This window comes from Vigna unguiculata, chromosome 6 (assembly GCF_037176805.1).
Source record: "Vigna unguiculata cultivar grain cowpea cultivar isolate G323 ecotype 2 chromosome 6, ASM3717680v1, whole genome shotgun sequence".
Taxonomy (NCBI): domain Eukaryota; kingdom Viridiplantae; phylum Streptophyta; class Magnoliopsida; order Fabales; family Fabaceae; genus Vigna; species Vigna unguiculata.
This window is the reverse complement of record NC_140797.1, coordinates 18,413,032-18,421,452: the sequence shown is the minus strand read 5'-3', so window position 1 is coordinate 18,421,452 and position 8,421 is coordinate 18,413,032. Positions and strand designations below refer to the sequence as shown.

General features: G+C 33.4%; 1 pseudogene; it reads left to right on the top strand.

The window, feature by feature from the left end:
* The first annotated feature begins 5,499 nt into the window (after positions 1-5,499).
* On the top strand, positions 5,500-7,764 carry LOC146885616 (uncharacterized; annotated as a pseudogene).
* The last annotated feature ends 657 nt before the right edge of the window (positions 7,765-8,421 follow it).

Here is an 8,421-nt window from a genome sequence, read left to right as displayed (position 1 = left end):
AACAACATCAGAGCATCAGAGATTAAAAATAGAATCTGGTTAAGTGAAATCAGTTGACTGATTTTGAAAATCAATCGATTGAAAATCGTGAAATTGGACTTCATTTTTCCAGATTCAGTTTTAATGAAATCAACATACTGAATTATGAAAATAGCCGATCAAAAATCACAGCAGATTAATTTTTCATCACCCAGTGGCAGTTTAAGTGAAATAAACATGTTGAAATACAGAAACAGCAGATTGACAGATCATGAATTTTGCAAACAGAGGCAGATTTAAGTGAAATCAACATGTTGAAATGCAAAATCAACAGGTTGACTATGACAGTTTTTAATTTTTGCATACTGCAGCAGATTTTTATGAAACCAATGCATGAATACATAAGATTAACATGCTACAAACACATCAGACCACATTCTTGATGTCTAAAATACCTAGTTCAGTTCTTAGCTTGTTAAACCTATCTCTAGCCAATGGTTTTGTAAACAAATCCGCCAATTGATTTTCAGTTTTAACAAATTTGATTTCACAATCTCCCTTTTGAACATGATCACAAATGAAATGATGCCTAATCTCTATATGCTTGGTTTTAGAATGTTGTATTGGATTCTTGGTTAAGTTGATTGCACTAGTATTATCACAATACAAAGGTACCTTACTTAGGCTTACACCATAGTCCAAAAGTTGATGTTTCAACCATATGATTTGTGCACAACCATGTCCAACAACAATATATTCAGCTTCAGCTGTGGAAAATTGGGAGTGGGAGTCTTTATTGCGTTTATACTTTGTTGTTCTGTGAGTGTAAGGTTGTCAAATTGAATTGGTGTGTTTAGGGAGCGTATTGGGTTTCTGGTGCAGTGCTTGTGTGCGTAAAACAGTCCCAAAACCTGCAATTCTCGCTCAGGCGAGCCGGGCTCGCCTAGGCGAGACATGCAGGGACTCATATTCTTACCCTACTCGAGGTTATCGCTCAGGCGGATGATTATGGGTTTGGGCGAGAGATCGTCTCGCTTAGCCGAGTGAGTCTCGCCTAAGCGAGAATTCGAGAGGGTTCACTACAAGAAAACTGGCTATTATCTAGGAAAATTTATCTACGAAAAATATTTCGTAGATAGTTTTATTTTATCTACGAAAGGTAGGCGTAGATAATGTATACATTCATGGGTAACAGAAAAATAAATTACGTACGGAAGTTTCGTAGGTAATCATGACTGACTTTGGTAGAAAACTTTTCTACAAAGCATTACCTATAAAAGTCTGCGTAGATAACTAATATTATAAAAAAAAATATATAATTTTTTTTTAAAAATGTTACCTACGAACATATTTCATATGTAAAATTTAAATTATTTTTTATTAAAAATATAATATTACCTTCAGACAAAATATTCACTCCACTCCACTCTCACTCACTATCGAAACCTCCACTCCTCTCACTAATTCTCGAACCCTCCACTCCACTCTCACTCACTCTCGAAACCAACACTCTCCCTCCATCAGCGCCCATCGAAACCAACACTCTCCCACCATCAGCGCCCATCATCACTTCAACCTCCATCAGCGCCCATCATCACTTCAACCTCCATCACTCAAAACCTCCATCAGCGTAGTGCATCGTCGCAGCGATAATGAGCCTCCATCATGCAGACGCGACGTAGTATCATCATCGCAGCGAAACGCAGTGTCATCATCGCCCTTCATCGTCGCCGACCTCCATCGTCAACCCACATAGTGACTCTGTGGCAAAAACGTGTCCCGACCTTCATCGTTCACAAAGCAAAACCCTTGTCAGAAAACCCTCCGCGAATTGGGAAAAAAATTGTAAGAGATGGGTTTAGGGTATTACATTTTGGGATGTATGTTGGTGGCTATGTGAATAATCCTCGTGAATAAGTGATGGGTTTAGGGTTTTACATTCCCTCCCTTGAATCTTTCATCTGCATGCCTTTGATTTATAATATGCCATGCTTACTGAGGGACGAAGCTAATTTCTTTTTTGTACAGGACCCGGGTGTTCTTCTCTTGGAGTGGGTGCATTATCTGAAAATGGAGCTTTTAGACCAAACGGGAAAGTTCTGATTAGAAACGAGTACAGTTGGAACATAGGTAATCCATGGAGAAACTGATCATTCCATTATAAGTGCAAGAATTGCTCCTATATGATAAGAGTTACATTGTAATGCAGAGGCAAACATTTTGTATTTGGAGACACCAGTTGGAGTGGGGTTCTCTTATGCCATAGGTGGCTCTTCCTATGAGATTGTGAATGATGAGACAACATGTAATCTACTTCAATTACTTTGGAAGTTTGTTCCTATGAGACTGTGAATGATGATACACCAGTTACATTGTAATTGCTTTGGAAGTTTGTTCATTTTATTGTCTTTTAATCTTTTGAGACAAATAAGCTCTTATTTAGAAAGCTTCTTTAAATCATATCTTGTGTCAAAAAAGGAACGTACTCTACATGTGATGTTTAAGCTTTTAAAAAGTTGAGACAAAACAACAATTAGTGCTAAAAATGCGACACCACTTTTGCATGATATGATGTACTAACTAACAAAATATCAAATCACACACAACTACTCAATTATGCTATATCAAATTGGCTTCACTTTCACACTTAAATCAGAATTTTTTACATATAAAAACATCATGAAAGTTAAAATGATGAGGGAGAAAAGATACATAATATGTAAAAGACACCTAAAACATAAACTAGAACCATCCATACAAGTCCTAATTAATTAAAAGTGATCAAAGGAAGACTCAAAACCTGAGTTGTAAAAGAACTTCTAAAACTCACTACTTAAAACTCACAAAGTTCGTAATCTCTTGTTTCTAGGTTTGTTATCTTGTGTTTCTGATTAAAATGTGCTTATGTAGATTTGGTTGATCAAAGTTCAGATTTGAAGAGACCTTCATGACATTAATTGCTTGAGTGTGAGATAAATTAAGGTAAATGCTTGGTTTATCTTATATACAATTTAATCTTTTATAGCTTTTTGTTTTGTTATGATGACTGTGTATTTTTGGTTGAATCTGCTATAGATACATAAACTTTCTGGTTAGAAACACTATTTATTCAAAACTACTCAAACTAGACTAAGGTAGGTCACTAACTAGACTAAACTTGCTAAAAACTACAAACCAGCACCTACAATTGACCTATTCTAAAGCAGATTTATGACACAATAAAACTCTCCAAATGCATACAAAGTAAAAATACTATATGCTAACTAAAAATCAGTTTGTGCTATACTAAACTAAGCTAAGATGTAAAAATACTATAACTAGCCTAATAGAGCAGAATTATAGAACTAACAAAATAAAAAATAGAAACTAAGAGTAACTAGCTACTCAAATTGATTCTAGAACTAGGATGCTGAAATTAGTAAATGTTATGGCCAATACTAGACTACACTATTCTAGTATAGGTTATTGAAGCTAAACAATTAACAACTAGGCTAAACTACTACGATCCAAAACTAATTAACACTTACACTAAAAATGACTTAAAAAGAGCTAATTAACACTAATTAAGACAAGTGAGATGAATGTAGGTGGGATAATACGAGTTCAAGTGTAGAACAAAATCTAGCACACTTATTTTCTCTGCTCTCATCACCTCTTATCTTCACTTTCTTTTGTTTTCATTTTTTTCCACTTCTCCATCTTTTTCTTATTTTTCTTCTTCACCAGAATTTTCTCATTTTGTTCCAGTTTTTTCTCTCATTTTTCACTGATTCACAAGATATTTCAGTAACCAAGTCAGTCACATATTCCTCTTTATCAATAATACCCTCACACTTGAACTCAATAATGTCCCATAACTCAGCCTAATTCACCTCACAACTGTATAATAATGTATAAACATGGTTTTACGGGTCCAAGGTGCTAATAAGCTAAAAATTCATAATAAAAGTTAAAAATAGGCTCAAAAACGGGTGCAAGGGAAAATTGTCCAAGTTAGGCTATATTTGGCACTGTACAAATATGACTAGAAAGCTATCCACTCAAATTAGACACTCGATCTATCACCTACAATTCAAGAACTAAAACTAGTAAAATGGGAATTATTCAAATATGTAATGATTAATAAAAACAGAGGTAAAATGTATTAAAGTTTAAAAGAAATAAAGAAAGCTAGAAATCAACTCAAAAATCAAATTCTACAAGAAAATCAGAATTTGACTACTGAAAACCTAAAATAGCACCCTAAGACTATGCTAAAATAGGGTAAAACTAAGAATTGAACTAAACTAAGAAATGGAAATACTAAGCAACTAAAATAATAACAGAAAGGTAAAAATAAAGTATGCTATAAAAAACAATAACAGAAAGAAAATCTGATTATAAGAACCTAGAAATGCAATTTTTTTAAACAACAAAAATAGCAAAATAAGCTAAGCATGGAACAAAAGTTATAATCTATCTAAACTAATTCATACAAGTTTAAACAGAAAACTGAGAGTAGAATTTAAGGTAAGTACTGAAAATAATGACAAATTCAAAATACCACCTATAGACTAAAATTTGTCCAATTTACAACCCAAGAAGTTAAACTATTATAGTAGTTAACAACTAGAATGAACCTATAAATTAAAACAAACCCAAAACTACTAAAATCAACCAAAAACAGCCACTAAGCATGTCCAAATACATCAATCAAAACCAAATCTGCAAGTATTTACAAAAACAAAACAGAATCTTAGAATCATCTTAGTAAAACAGAACAAACAACATAAGACTAGCTAAAATAGTAATTGCAGAACTATTTACACAACTATATTGTTATAGAACAGAATGATCAAAGTAGTGTATGTGAAAAACATGTAAAAGTTAACCTTCCAGGAAGTTTTAATGATCCTGCGACTTGTTGCAGTTCAAATTTCAACAATCAATATCCATTTTAATTTATTTTTTGACAAGTTACCACTGTTTTCATCATTGATGAATATTTGATTTCATCTTTTGTTAATATTTTCTAAAAAGCAATCCATCCTTAGGTTCTTAGAGGTTTATGTTATACTATAACGATGCTAATTATTGATGATTAGCATAAAGATAGTTAACATAAAGATATTCAAATGTGTAGGGAATGATTTGAACATTGTGATCTAATATATACGTAACTTCTTTAAATACACAGATCATGACTTCATTTCCTTCAAGTCGTGATTGGATGTATGATAGGGTGTATAAAGGTAGAAGAGGTTTGAAACCTACTTTCGTAGCTGGGGTTGAAGAGTTTATCGAAATAGCCTATCAACAAGAAAGTTATGTTAATGAAAGACAACTTAAATGCCCATGCATTAAATGTGAGTGTACAAGGATTTTTGATGTTCAAACAATCAAGCTCCATCTCTACAAGTATGGCTTTATGCCTGACTACTTTATTTGGATTGATCACGGGGAAGCCATAGAAAATATTTCCCATCATGTTGACGATGCTTTAGGAAGTGGTATACATGTGACTTAAGGACACACATTTAACCCGATGCATGAGATGTTGTGTGATGCTCTTTGACAACATGGGTCATTTGAAATACCAGAAACAAACTTCGAAGAGCCTCCGAATGAAGTAACTCAACGATTTTATAATCTGTTAGTCGAGTCAAATGAACCATTATTTGAAGGATCATCAGAGTCTAAATTATCAATCTGTGTTAGACTTTTAGCATGCAAGTCGAATTGGAATGTCCTTAACGAATGTCTAGATTTTATAGCAAAAATGCTTCAAGATGTAACACCAATGAATAAAGCTTTACCTAAAAATTACTATGATGCTAAACGATTAGTATCAAAGCTTGGATTGACTGCTAGAAGGATTGATTGTTGTATACAAGGTTGCATGTTGTTTTACGACAATGAATATGGGAAAAATGATGAAGCACTTATACGTTGCAAATTTTGTGATATGCCAAGGTATCATGATCGGAGCATAGGAGCAAACACAAAAAAGCTTGTTCTAGTGAAAACAATGTTCTATTTACCTATAATTCCAAGGTTGCAGAGACTGTTTGCATCAATGGAAACTGCTAGTCACATGTCTTGGCATCGTGAAAATAGAAGTAGCTCAGGCGTGTTACGTCATCCCTCAGATGGTGAAGCTTGGAAGCATTTTGATCGGGTACTTACAGACTTTGCAGTTGATCCACGCAATGTACGCTTGGGTTTATGCTCTGATGGATTTAACCCATTCATTCAATCAACAATCCCTTATTCTTGTTGGCCAGTAATTGTCACCCCATACAATCTTCCTCCTGAAATGTGCATGACAAAGCCATTTATGTTCTTAAGTTGTCTAATACCTGGACCACGCAATCCAAAGGCAGGAATTGATGTGTATCTCGAACCTTTGGTGGGTGATCTAAAGAAGTTGTGGGATGGTGTAGAAACATATGATATTTCAAGAAAGAAGAACTTTATCATGAGAGCTAGTTTAATGTGGACTATAAATGATTTCCCTGCATATGGGATGTTGTCTGGCTAGGGTACTCAAGGTAAATTGGCATGTCCACATTGTATGGAGCATTCAAAAGCCTTTACATTAGAAAGTGGGGGGAAATTGTTGGTTTGACTCATATCGTAGGTTTTTACCTAGTGATCATGCCTTTAGAAAGAATAAAAAAGCCTTCTTAAAAGGGAAAGTTGAAACCGATGGTCCACCAACTACAATGACACCTGACTTGGTTTGGGGAAGAGTAAGTGATTTACCAATGGCCACAGAAAATCCTCGTTTGTGGAAATTACGAGGATATGGCGAGGTTCATAATTGGAGGAAAAAAAGTATATTTTGGAATGTTCCTTATTGGAAAGATAATCTCTTACGACACAACCTAGATGTCATGCACATAGAAAAAAATTTCTTTGACAATATATTGAACACGGTCATGAATGTTAGTGGTAAAACAAAACACAATGAGAAAGCAAGGATGGATCTTGCTTTGTATTGTAGTCGACCTGACTTAGAGATGAAACTGCTAGCTAATGGAAAAATGTTTAAGCCTAAAGCCAATTACTCTTTAACTATAGAGGAAGCAAAGTTAGTTTGTCGTTGGATAAAAGAACTCAGGGTGCCTGATGGTTATTCATCAAACTTGGCAAGATGTGCTGATGTTGAAAAGGGAAGGATACATGGGATGAAAAGTCATGATTGTCATGTGTTCATGGAATGCTTACTTCCTATTGCATTTAGTACATTGCCAACACATGTTTTAAATCCCCTAATCGAAATAAGTCATTTCTTTAAAGACTTATGCTCTACGACATTGAGGTATGACGATTTGGTTACAATGGAAGAAAACATTCCACTAATTCTTTGCAAGTTAGAGAGAGTATTTCTCGCTGCATTCTTTGATTCAATGGAACATCTCCCAGTTCATCTTGCATATGAAGCTAGACTTGGTGGCCCAGTGCAATATAGGTGGATGTATCCCTTTGAAAGGTAATATATGATCAATGTATTTCATATAAAATGCATTTATTTAACGATTACAAAGCATGACCAAGAAACAATTTTTTTTATAGATTTATGGGAGATTCTAAGCGATCAATCAAAAATAGGGCAAGGGTTGAAGGATCGATATGTGCATCTTACATACACCGAGAAACAACTTTTTTTGTTCCCACTATTTCAAAGGTTATATGTTGTCATTGCGAAGTAGTAGAAATGAAATGGGAGTTGAAACCAACCAACCATCATTGTCCATCTTCAACCAACCAAGTTGTCCTTTTGGCAAGCCATCAATTCATTAGTCAATTATGAAAATTATATAAAAATATGACGTTTCAAATTATTTTTACAAAAATAATTAATAACAAAAATTGGAAAATTGTTATAAAATAAGATTTTGAAAGTAATTTTTAATTATAATTTTTTTATTACATTATCTTTTAAATATTTTTTTATTAAAATATGTTACTTTCATTTATACATTTTCATATTTTCTCTACGATAAATCAAACTTATATAATCATAATTTTTAATTATTTTTAAAATAAAATAGAATTTTGTAATCTTGTTTTTTTATTTAAATATGATTTTTAAAATATCACATCCATCAAATCACTCACAAACGTCAACAAACTTTACTCTAAATCCACTCACTTTCACCGTTAATCCCCTTAAAGTGAACAAGATAAGCTTCACACTCTAATCCACTTGAATTCATCCTATCTCTCTCCCTCCAATCAACGATGAGGAAGAGAGAGGGGAAGGAAGAGGAAAATTCCTCTATTTTTCAATCATGTCTGTTATGCAATGGTTTAAGGGTGATATCAAGATTACAATAATGTCCGAAATTTATTTTTTAGCATAATTAGGAAAACGATGTAAAAATAAAAAAAATTTAAAAATTGTTATAAAATAAGGTTTAAAAAATAATTTTTAATTATAATATTTTTTATTACATT